Source organism: Mytilus californianus, unplaced genomic scaffold, assembly GCF_021869535.1.
Source record: "Mytilus californianus isolate M0D057914Y unplaced genomic scaffold, xbMytCali1.0.p SCAF_8, whole genome shotgun sequence".
Classification (NCBI taxonomy): domain Eukaryota; kingdom Metazoa; phylum Mollusca; class Bivalvia; order Mytilida; family Mytilidae; genus Mytilus; species Mytilus californianus.
In genome coordinates, this window is record NW_026262734.1 from 109,956,040 (window position 1) to 109,969,048 (window position 13,009).

A 13,009-nucleotide genomic window follows, 5' to 3' on the forward strand; every position below is an offset into this window, starting at 1 on the left:
ACACTTTATAATGCCCGAATGGGTAGTATTAAAAACTTAAGTCGATTACCTCCTCTGTCCGATGATCTTACAGCAGAAAGTCGACAGAAAGATAATGCCAAGCAAAATATGAAAACAGATTAAGTGAATCACTCATTTCAACGAGATTTTGCAAGTATTTCCCCATTCAGAACTACATTAAACTTCCAGAGCTAAATTAAACAAGAGGCTCTCAAGAGCCTGAATCGCTCACCTGTATTTCAGAGGAGAGGATTTTTAAATGTTAGCAAACTTGATGAACAAATTGTGTAAAATTGTCTTTAAAGGATAATTTCAGGGCCGATAGATCTTGGCCAATTAAACAATTTTTACCCCATGTCACATTTGCTCTAAAAGATTCAGTTTTTGAGATATAAGCCAAAAACTGCATTTGACCTTTATGTTCTATTTTTAGTCATGGCGGCCATGTTTGTCGATGGATACAAACTTCGGATACAATTTATAAACAAGATACCCTAAGGAACATTTAGTTAAAGTTTGAAGGTAATTGGCCCAGTAGTTTCAGAGGAGAAGATTTTTAAATGTTAGCAAACTTAATGAACAAATTGTGTAAAATTGTCTTTAAAGGGCAATAACTCCTTAAGGGGTCAATTGACAATTATGGTCATATAAACTTTTTTGTAGATCTTACTTTGCTGAACATTATTGCTTATTACAGTTTATATATATCTATAATAATATTCAAAATAATAACAAAAAACTGCAAAATTTTGTTAAAACTACCAGTTCGGTGGCAGCAACCCAACAATGGGTTGTTCGATTCGTCTGAAAATTTCAGAGCTGATAGATCTTGACCAATTGAACAAATTTACCCCATATCAGATTTGCTCTAAAAGCTTTAGTTTTTGAGATATAAGCCAAAAACTGCATTTGACCCCTATGTTCTATTTTTAGCCATGGCGGCCATGTTTGTCAATGGATCAAAACTTCGGATACAATTTATAAACTAGATACCCTATGAAACATTTAGTTAAAGTTTGAAGGTATTTGGCCTAGTAGTTTCAGAGGAGAAGATTTTTCAAATAGTTTACGACGACAGACGACGACAGACGACGACGACAGACGACGGACGACGACGGACGCCAAGTGATGACATAAGCTCACATAGGGCCCTTCGGGCCCCGGTGAGCTAAAAAAGATGAAAATAAAGATAAAAGAATTCAACAGAACAAACCACTCAATATATTTCCCCTCGAAGTTGAAAAATCTAACAACTTGAATATTGGAACCAGATGATGGAGACCTGGTACTTCTGTAATACGACTCCATGGATAATCCGAATTGACCGATGAATAAGTTGCTGAACTTAGAGCATAAAAAATATTCTAAAAATGTATATTTAAAGATCACTTATGATGGAATGCGTCATCAAGATGAGGAGAGAAATGTATACAAACATTGCTTTTATAACTGTTTAACTGCATAATATTCGTTTAAAAGGTGTAAAACTTCCGTCTTTTAGACGTTGTATAATTCCAAAAACAGTTGTTTTTGGTTTAACATTGTTTTCAGTTTTATGGAAACAAACCATTGAGGCTCATGAAACGCACACTTTCAATAGATATCAAATAATTGAACATTTTCAACAAAACATTATTAAAAACCTTCAGGTAAAAAATCGGATGCGAATGAGATTTGATCGCAGTTTGTTTTATTCATTTATTTTGACCTTTTTGTGGATTTTTATTATGGCCGTTTACAAAGGGGGAACAATGATCTTAATCTGAATAGATCACTACTATGAAAGAAGGAAATTTTATGATCATGATAATAACTATATAAAAAACGATTATGTTGTTTTTGATTTATCCTGTTCGTCGTATTGTCGAATATATTGTAATTATTCTATTTTTATTATACATCTCAGGAGTATCAAACACATTCATACAGGTAAGTATAACAAATAATTATCTGTGATTTTTGAGATGGTCCCCACATTAACCTGTTGTATCATTCGTATTTAACATCAGCGCCAGAAGTCGCAATGACTTTTCTATCACGTCTAATACGACAAGTAGGTTTTATTCCCTAACTGCTAAAGGTAAGAAATTTTTAAGTAGCATTCCAGTGATTGTAATAAGAGGTTTTATTTAAACTTAACACGTAATTGCATGATAAATATTAATATTAATTTACTTTCACTATCATTATTACTATCATCATCATCATAACTTGTATATTACGCCATACGAACATTTCATCTGTATAAGACTCGTCAGTTGTGTAGAATTAAAACAAAAGGAAAGGCCAAGTCAACTACGAAGTTGACGATACAAAAAAAAACGAAATTCCGACAAGTTGTCCCAAATATGTTGTTAACGTCCGTCCGAGTCAGTTTTATGCATAAGAATATAATTTGAGTAGCTATGAGTTTAAGAAAAAAATCATCAGACTGTTAAAGAGAGGCGAAAGATACCAAAAGGACATTCAAACTCATAGATCGAAAATAAACTGACAACGCCATGGCTAAACAAGAAAAAGACAAACAGACAAACAATAGTACGCTAAAAACAACATAGAAAACTAAAGACTGTGCAAAACGAACCCCACCATTACCTTGAGGTGATCCGGAATGGTACGCAGATCCTGCTTCACATGTGGCATCCGTCGTGTTGCTCATGTAAGTACAAACCCGGGTATAAGTATACTTCCGTAAGTCACATTCGGGAAAAAAGGGGACGGGATTGTAGTTACGAAATTTGGAATATATTCGCTATCATCTGTGAAACGGATATTCCATAACGGTCAACCAATTCGTGATGGCGTCCGTAAAATTTACGAATGGACGATTTCAACTTCAACACTTGGAACTCTTGGTTTATAAGCTTCCTTTGAGCAGTAACCCTCTATCAAGGAAATCGTGATAGGAAATACAAGCCCTGGAATATCGTATCAACTGGGAGATATAAACTCCGTATGCAGACGCTGCTGGAATTTTGCTACATAGAAATGGGAAGTTCACAATTTGGAAGCTGAAATCATCTCTTTTGTCATATATTAAAATATCATATACAATTTTTGTTTTGCACTTGATAACTGTCCCGCACAAAAGCTTCTATAAAGATTTAAGAAATTAGAAGGTTACACTTTATCTTATATTTATTATTGCAAATAATTGGATTTATCTTCCAGGACAACTGCACAATGAGAGCCTTCTTTGCTTTTTGCATCGTAATGATATGTTTGTCGGGTAAGTTAATATTATTCTCACGAGGAAAACACATAGAATAATTCAAAAGGGACAACTACTAAACCTCATAACGCAATGATAAAAGTAAGGTAGACGGCGATCAACCACGATATCTGTACTACGAACTGTTGGTTTAGTTCAAGCATAATCAACATGATGAGGGAATATTATTTTCGTGAGCGCTCATCCCTCTTTACGTAGGACAGTTGTGTAGCAGCACAGCAGAAGAACATTCCGTAAAAATGGACTTAAGACTTAAATGGCCGGGTTGGAAATACTGTTTCATAACACTGGAGCATTGTCACCAATTAACATTTAAGTGTATAGAAATATAAAATTCAAATTCGGTAATACCTTACAACAACTCAATGGTCAAAGAGGCATACTTAGGTATATAAACCTTGTGAAATGTTCCAAAGATGTGTCTGAAAAACAATTGGTACAATCAAGTTTTCCTGAAACTTTGATAAGTGTGGAAGGTTTGGCATCGTTGACACAGGTTGCTAGAGTTTTATCTTTAATAATCCCTGCCCAGCCCTGACCGTCTATGAAGGGGTGTACTTAGTCAACGTTGGTTTGATTTGGTTTTGTATAATTTGAATTGTGTACTCATTGCAATAACAATATTCGTGAATATTTGTATAATAAAATATGGCGTCCATCGAGCATGACGGGTTGTCGGCATACTTAGATTATGTTTGCGTTTGTTTGTATTATGTTACTTCATACACTCAATGTAATGCAAATATCAGTGAGACAGCAACCTAACGATACAACCAAAACCACTACACGATAAGGTAACATTCTGTCAATATCGTATCGCGCGATTTACTAATTTTATCTTTATTTTTTATAAAAGCTATATTTTATCATTTTCACACCAAATAGTTTGACAGCAGTGACTTATATGGCCTTTAAAAATCATAACCTGATTATAAGACAGACTTTATAATGAAAAATAACAATATATTTTAGGTTTGGAACATCCTGTTGCTGCTGTTAAATGCTTCCAAAGTTATTGTAGAAATAGATCTGACTGCAGAGAGGGGTGTAACGACATTGGTTGTTTCACAAAACTTTCCTGCAATGTCGAAAGAGGGCGATGCTGCTGTGATGGTTGTATCTCCAATTAATAAACTGGAAAATTCAGAACTTAAAATTTTGAACAGTGTCGAGACTGCGTTTATGCATGCATATTAAATTATTACATTAGTCTACGCTCTGAATTACAAAATGTTTCTGGCACTTTGATTGGTAGTTTTATTAATTGTTACCCATCATCATTGATTACAATATTTGAACATTTCACTAGCATGTTTTTTATCATTATATTGTAATATAATTACAATTAAATACTATGTATAAGGAGTCAATTGATAAAGAATCAAAATGAAAATTAAGAATTGAAAAACTGATTGGGTATACATACACATGCTTCCTCGATCTTTAAAGACTCAAAAGTTGCTAAGGACCTGTCCTACCACCATGACAAATATGTTGCTGTCCCCGAAGATAAAGCCCAAAAACAAAATCATGTGTGTGTGTGTGTGTAACTTACATCACATAAAGTGCTTGATAAAGGGATAAGGTATTTACAATGCACTTTGAAACTCAACTCTTTGAAGAATGAAAAGAAGATAGTTTTATCCCTTCAGCTATATAGATGATGTCCTCTCAATAAATATTTCAAAGTTTGATGACTATGTTAAACGCATCTATCCCATGAAACTTGAAATTGAGGTTACAACCGATACAGTCTGTACCATGTCTAGACTTCCATCTAGAAATTGGCCAAGAGTTGATTTAAGCTTCTCAAAAGTGAATTTTCCATTTCTATATAGCAATATTCCAAAAGCGCCTGCATATAGTGTTTATATCTCCCATATGATACAATATTCCAGAGCATCCATTTCCTATCATTATTTCCTTGATAGGGGGTTACGCTTACAAGGAAACTATTAAACCAACAGTTACAAGTTACGAAGTCGTATTCATTCCTTTGAAAATGTTACGGACACCTTAACGAGGTGATTGATCCTTATGAGAAAACAAGTGAAATAACAAATATACCGAACTCCAAGAAAAATTCAAAACGGAAAATCCCTTATCAAATGGCAAAATCAAATGCTTAAACACATGGAAAACAACTGTCATATTCCTGACTTGGTACAGATATTTCCTTATGTAGAAAATGGTGGATTAAATCTGGTTTTATAGCTAGCTTCATGTACACCTCTCATTTGTATGACAGTCGCATAAAATTCCATTATATTGACAAAAATATGTGAATAAAAAAACCTAGACATGATAGGTAATCAACGCATCATGGATGTTGTGATTTAGACAATTTTGTACCTAGTCTGACATTTTTTCTGGCCATTCTTTCAATAATTATGTTGTTCATTTCCATAATCTCACCGTAAAATTTCTATTCTATTGCCAAAAGATGGAGTTTTGCAAGATGGATGCAAATTATTTTGATATTTCAATTGAAGACACTGTCAGATTTATTTACATCTTTTTTTAGAAACATTTGAAATTCAAGGATTTTGACAGGAATGTTAATGAAAATCTTCAAATGTTTAGCAAATTTTTTATAGGCCATTAATAATAATTGGCTTAATAATTTCCAGAAACAGGCATTAACAATGCACTTTCTCAACAACAAAAATAAATAACTTTCATCTAAATTGGTGTTCATTCTTTTAAGGAAAGCATACATTTCCTGTATTTACATATACATGACTGTACAAATACCTAATGCTGAGATGATTCCAATTACTGTTAAATAGCAATATAATGGGGAATATGCAGATAAATTTATTGCAGAAAATGCTCAGGTAAGCGTTATGCAATTGTGTTTATTGATTCAACCAAATTACTGGTAATTGTAATTTAAATAGGCCTTAATTATTAACTTATGTCAGATGATTATGACACTGATTTTACAACTATTGAGGTCAAGATTGTGTGTATTCAGTTAGATATGCAATAAATTGAATACACAAATTATTGACCTCAATACCAGTATGATTATCAACTGTCACGATGTATTAATATAACTGTGGTCAATTAAGACTGCATTCGAGTGGAGTTTAATTCAATTAATACTTACACCTTTGAGTGTAATTGTTTGAAAATCGTGGCAGCTGTCAATCATACTGGTATTGTATCAATAATCCCATTTGCCTTATGCAATAATGGGAATAAAAGCATTTAAAAAAAGTGTAGAAATCAACTCTGATATCAATACACATCTTGAACCAAATTTAATTGAATGGCATAAAGGAACAAAAGATACTGATATAACACTTTCATTATTCTTATCAACTGCTTAAATTTGATCAGTCACATTTTTTCACATTAATTAATAAATGGTAATTTAATATAAAGTTCGATTTACAAAGGAACTATTTGCAAGCATGGCAAGTGTATATCTAAAAACAAAGAAGTTGTTCTCCCAACCTTTTCTCAATTCAAAGACAAATAACATATTAAAAGTTGGCAGTTGATGATAAAAAATGGTGTATAAAGTTTCTGCAAGTCATAGAAACACATCATCATTTTCATGACATGTCTTCAACTAAGAATTTTGCACCATCTCCAAATCCGGAGTGATGACATAGATCCAGCATGGCTGAATAAAAAATGTCAAACATAGGGGTACAGCAATCAACATCGTGTTATAATCTTAATCACTATAAAAACAAACAAATATGTCAACAAATAAAAACAAAATGGAATATAGACAAAGCACATAAGCAAAAATGAAAGACAGGAATACAAAAAAATGACTATAGCACAATAACACAATGGCGGGTTGTATAAGTACCGAGCCACGTCGAAATGATATTACCAAAAAATGGACTTAACAGAAAAGGTTAATAATATACAAAGACAAGTAGAAGAACACTTTAACGTTATCAAGAGAAAACACAACGCCAGTACATAGAATCTATACTTCAAGACCGTCATGTATTATTTATGAATTTGATACGGAATATTTATTCAAAAGATCTTGGTATCTTACGTTGAACTTTTTTTTGAAAAAGGACAAGACGTTCTATGACATAACCTTGGTTCATCAACTTTCTGCTCAGACACTGGTGACGTTTTATATAGTCTGAGTCGCAGTTGCAAGGTATTGAATACCGAATGAGTAGGGGAAATGTATATCCAATATGTAGGTGAAGTTGGTATATTGCTGCTAAGGCGGTGGAAATTTATAATTTCAAAATTAAAATCGTCGCGCTTGTCATAGATTCTGGTATTGAGATGAGCACTTATGTTAAATTCGGGGTATAAGTCTAAAAATGAGGCGGAGGAAGCTCGTATCTGTTGTTTCTTTAATTTCTAGTTCTGGAGGATATATTGATAGAAACCAATCAGAAAAATTTGGATTCTTAATGGAATGAACATCATCAATATATCTGAATGTGAAATTAAATGATCGGCTTCTGTGATTTTCTTGTTTTTGACGAATGTCTGAAGGAATTCCGACTCATGTGAAAATAAGAAGAGGTCGACAAGGAGAGGCGCACAGTTCGTTCCCATAGGAATGCTTGTTTCACAGATGACGATGGATATGTTCCAATTGTCGTTAACGAAATTAAGCCCTCTTTTCCTCGAATGTGACCTACTTATGCGTCTAGCAAGTCTAGCGTACAAAATTATAAGCCCGGTTAATTAAGTTTTTGTTGTCGTTATCAAGGTAGACGAAATTATATTAGAACTTTTGTCAGTCATGTTAAATTTTTATTCTAAAAAATGCATAATTAAAATTTAATTATCTTTTATTTATTTTCTATAACTATTAGCATTTACTTTTCCTTAGTGCTGGTTCAGTTAATCCGCTTGCACGATTAGAGTGATACATTTTATTCTCATTGGTTCAGTGAATTTTACATTTTACCTGGCTGTTCCATTTCAATTGGTCCTGCTTGTAATTTCTACTCAGTAAAGTTTTCCTTTCAAATCACTATAATCGTATGGTCATTCTTCTAATCAGTTTTCTCTTAACAGGTCATAATTTTTATTAAGTTGACGCGTCGATCGACTTTAATTTATATGTTTTGAAATTATAATAAAGATAGGAAATTCAAGCAGTTGAATTTTAAACAATTTGTAGCGGGGGAATTGGAGATGATATCTAATTTTTGATAAATCTGAAAAGAGTTTTAAATTTCTTAAGGGAATTTTCAAATAATGATCAAGTGTTAGACGTTTCGAATAAGTTGAGAGGGGATATGCTCTGTTGGTCAAACTTATTACTGACTTATAATGGGATTTCCATCATTAGTCTGGAAGTGGTATGTCGGGTTCTGAGTTTTTTCATTGCGAGTTCCCTGAATTCATAAGTGAACACAATTTCCATATCAATGCTTTAGAGCTCTGAACAGTGATTATTTGTTTGAAAGTCTGGGCTATTAAAGGGAAGAAAATTTGTATTTATTGTGACAATAATATTTCAGCGCAGGTTATAAATAAGGGACGAACTAGGAGTAGAATTTTGCAAAGTTGTTTAAGAGAACTTGTCTTTGTCAGTGCATTGCAACAATGGGAAATTAAGGCGATCCATTTAAGTTCACCGGGCCGCAGATTTGCTTTATAGATGGAATTTATCTCCGTCCTTTCAAGAGGAATTTAAAAACTGTTTAGAATACTGTTCTCGTGTTGAAGTTAGTGCTGATCCTTCACTTTTTAGGTTTCAGCATGACTGGTGATTAAGATCATTTAAGAGTCTTTTTTATTATTTTGTAATTTTTACAAATAGGTGGCTTTGCCTTGTTCTTTGGAGACAATTTCTTTATATTGTCAATTTTTAAGTTGTTCTTTTGCTAGCACCGAATCCATTAGGAATTATGTTTATGGTGTTAAAAGTTTGCATTTATTTTTAGATGTTTCGTTTCCGCATTTTAAAACGTTTTATTTTAAATGATTTTTTAAAGGTTTAAAAAGAGTGAATCCGTATGAGATCAAACAGCATTACCTATTACTCCGGAAATTCTTCTAAAAATACGGTCCGTGATGAATTTTTCAGACATTAATAATATAACTTTTTGGTGTTTGTTTTTATTCTCCTTTTTTCGTGTGTGCCGAAAATCTAATTTAGTCGGCCCAGATGGAGAACCACATAAAAGTTTAAAAAGGGAAGACATAGTGGTAAAATAGAACATGTTGATAGTAACTTTCAAGTGGACTAAAACTATACGGGTCGGGGAAAGAAAATTAGAGATCCCATTGATTAAAAATCCGGAATCTAAATTATGTCCATATTCTGCCTACATGGCTACATTGTATGTGCTAAAATTTTTCAAGCACTTTAAGTTCTTCGGCCTTTTTAATACGAGGAACCCGTAAAGGCGAATTTAAGCCTGTACAATATAGAGTATTTAATAATTTCTTGAAAACAAGCATAAATAGTATTGATTAAAATTCGAAATACTACTCCACACATAGTTTTAGGAGCGACGTGGGCTTTTAAATGTGGTGTTCCCTCATATTTAATACAGCTACAAGGGGATTGGAAAATCTCAGCTTATAAACGTTATTTAAAATATGGGTTATCAGATAAACTTATTGTTGCTAACAGTTTGTCTACTCACTGCTGGTCTGTTTTATGTCATTTTAGGAAAAGCGTGGAACAGGTCGACATTGATTATAGGGGATTCTACAGTCAAATATTTTCCAGAGTTAAAGAATACTACAATTCAAGCTTTTGGAGCACTTACCTCAGAGCGACTTGTTCGTAAGCTGAGCAGATCTAATTTAAATGTACAGGACTTTTGCAATGTAATCATTCATGTTGGTACAAATGATATTTTTCATTTAACTAGTGATCAATTTAGATCTAATGTTATTTCTATTATTAATCTCATTGATTCTGTTAACAGTAATTGTTGCATTTTGCCTAGACCAGTTGATTACAGATTTTCAGAGGTTATTTTAGGCAGTTTTAATGTAGAATTAAGAGATTTGGCGTTAAATCACAGTGATCTTAGTATTCAAAGATGAAGAATTCAATCCATGTCTCATAATAGAACTTTTTATGATAGTTTTGGAAGACCAACATTTCCTTTATTCGATCAAATTGACCGACTTCATTTGAATCATGCAGGCATTATCAAAATGATTCATTGTATTGCTAATACTTTAGCTCATTTATAGACAGTAAGTGAGAAGTTTAAGGTTCAGCAGGGAGGCATATTTTCTCTGACCCCTATATATATTGGGGAGATAGTTTAGTGTTTATCCTTGACCATTTTATGTTGGGTTTTAACAGACGGGAGGGTTACCTTAAGCTTATCTCCTTTGTACACTGGAGAGGTTTAAGGCAGCTGAAAGATTGGTTTTTGTACCTTCTGTTTGAGTAAGTTACATGTACTTGTTTTGTGAATGTCATTTGTTTTTTTTTTGTGTTGTGTGTATAGTTTATGTTGTGTAGACCTTTAAGTTTATTGAGATGCTGATCTAAGCCTAATAAATGTTTTAACATACTTTTCTTATATTTGAAATTTGCCAGAGAGGTTTAAAAGATTGAAGAGTAATTGTAAAATTTTTATTCTAAAAATGCATTATAAAAATTCATTTATCTCTTATTTGTTTTCTATAACTATTAGCATTTACTTTTCCTTAGTGCTGGTTCAGTTAATCCGCATGAACGATTAGAGTGATACATTTTTTTCTCATTGGTTCAGTGAATTTTACATTTTACCTGGCTGGTCCATTTCAATTGGTCCTGCTTGTAATTTCTACTCAGTAAAGTTTGCCTTGCAAATCACTATATTCGTATGGTCATTCTTCTAATCAGTTTTCTCTGAACAGGTCAAAATTTTTATGAAGTTGACGCGTCGATAGACTTAAATTTATAATTTTTGAAATACCCGCCCATCCAGCCCCATTTTAATTATATTTTTATTCAGAATTTTCTCTCCCGTGTGTATAGCGGGTTTTTTGAAAGATTGGTTTTTGTACCTTCTGTTTGAGTAAGTTACATGTACTTGTTTTGTGACTGTCATTTGTTTTTTTTTGTGTTGTGTGTATAGTTTATGTTGTGTAGACCTTTAAGTTTATTGAGATGCTGATCTAAGCCTAATAAATGTTTTAACATACTTTTCTTATGTTTGAAATTTGCCAGAGAGGTTTAAAAGATTGAAGAGTAATTGTAAAATTTTTATTCTAAAAATGCATTATAAAAATTCATTTATCTCTTATTTGTTTTCTATAACTATTAGCATTTACTTTTCCTTAGTGCTGGTTCAGTTAATCCGCATGCACGATTAGAGTGATACATTTTTTTCTCATTGGTTCAGTGAATTTTACATTTTACCTGGCTGGTCCATTTCAATTGGTCCTGCTTGTAATTTCTACTCAGTAAAGTTTGCCTTGCAAATCACTATATTCGTATGGTCATTCTTCTAATCAGTTTTCTCTGAACAGGTCAAAATTTTTATGAAGTTGACGCGTCGATAGACTTAAATTTATAATTTTTGAAATACCCGCCCATCCAGCCCCATTTTAATTATATTTTTATTCAGAATTTTCTCTCCCGTGTGTATAGCGGGTTTTTTGAAAGATAGGTTTTTGTACCTTATGTTTGAGTAAGTTACATGTACTTGTATTGTGACTGTAATTAGTTTTTTTGTGTTGTGTGTATAGTTTATGTTGTGTAGACCTTTAAGTTTTTTGAGATGCTGATCTAAGCCTAATAAATGTTTTTACATACTTTTCTTTTGTTTGAAATTTGCCAGAGAGATTTAAAAGATTGAAGAGTAATTATACATATTTAGTTAATATTGATATTTTTTAATGTCAAGGTCCCTGAACTATAATAATGAAATTTATTATTCTATCTACCAAATGTTCTTTTAAGGTAGATAGGGTGTCTTCCTCCATCTTAGATTTTGAAATACCAGAAAACAATGGGTTTAGATCTTTCATAAAATGTGCAAATTTTGAGAGTAGTAGGTAATTCATGTGTAAGAATTTTCATTTCAAGATAGAAAATGACATGTTTTATCATATTTATGGTTGTATTTTACAAAAATAGAATACTTTTGTTTGATTCAATTTTTTTCAACTTTGCCACATAAGGGGAGGCAACTCAAATGTAAGGGCAGATAATTCAGATAAAGTTACTTTTACAATAGAATGTGTTAGGAATTTACCTATTTTTTATGAAGCAAGAAAACGGGTCCCGTGACCCATTTTTTTCTTTTTCTTTTTCTTATCCGAAAGCATAATACTAGAGCTATCTTCTCATATTTTATCTCAAAATTCTATGGTGTAGTTTTCGTTTTATGGCAGAAAATTGGTTTTTCCATGCATAATCTATACAAAATCTGTCAATTTTGCACAACCTGTAGCGTGAAAATAAGCCCTGTGACCTATTCTTTTTATTATTCTTTTTTAAAAAGCATGATATAAACTACGTTTTGGCAAATTATTAAAAACTTCTATGGATTATAATTTAGACACCCCATCTACCTTAAGTAACAAAAGTTTATAAAACAGTAATCTCCGTAGAGGAATAGTAATCATGGTTGTTACAACTATCACAAGAACAAAGACCAAGTTTGTTTTTATCAAAATAGGTTCATTCATCAATTTCATCGTTATGTATAGTAAATAAAGTGATGTTGTTTATAATACACATTTTATTATAAAATTATCAGCTGTTCTGTTACAATGAAAGTCTTCTCTTGAATGTGTTTAATTGTTCAACACTATCAATCACCTTAAGATACTTTTAGCAAGCTTGGAAACCAGTTTTCGTATGTT

General features: G+C 32.4%; 1 long non-coding RNA gene across 1 annotated transcript; it reads left to right on the forward strand.

Moving 5' to 3' along the window:
* The first annotated feature begins 1,989 nt into the window (after nucleotides 1-1,989).
* LOC127712117 (uncharacterized) lies at nucleotides 1,990-4,537 on the forward strand. Its single transcript, XR_007986953.1, has 3 exons — nucleotides 1,990-2,080; nucleotides 3,172-3,229; nucleotides 4,205-4,537. It is a non-coding gene; the product is annotated as an uncharacterized LOC127712117 (long non-coding RNA).
* The last annotated feature ends 8,472 nt before the right edge of the window (nucleotides 4,538-13,009 follow it).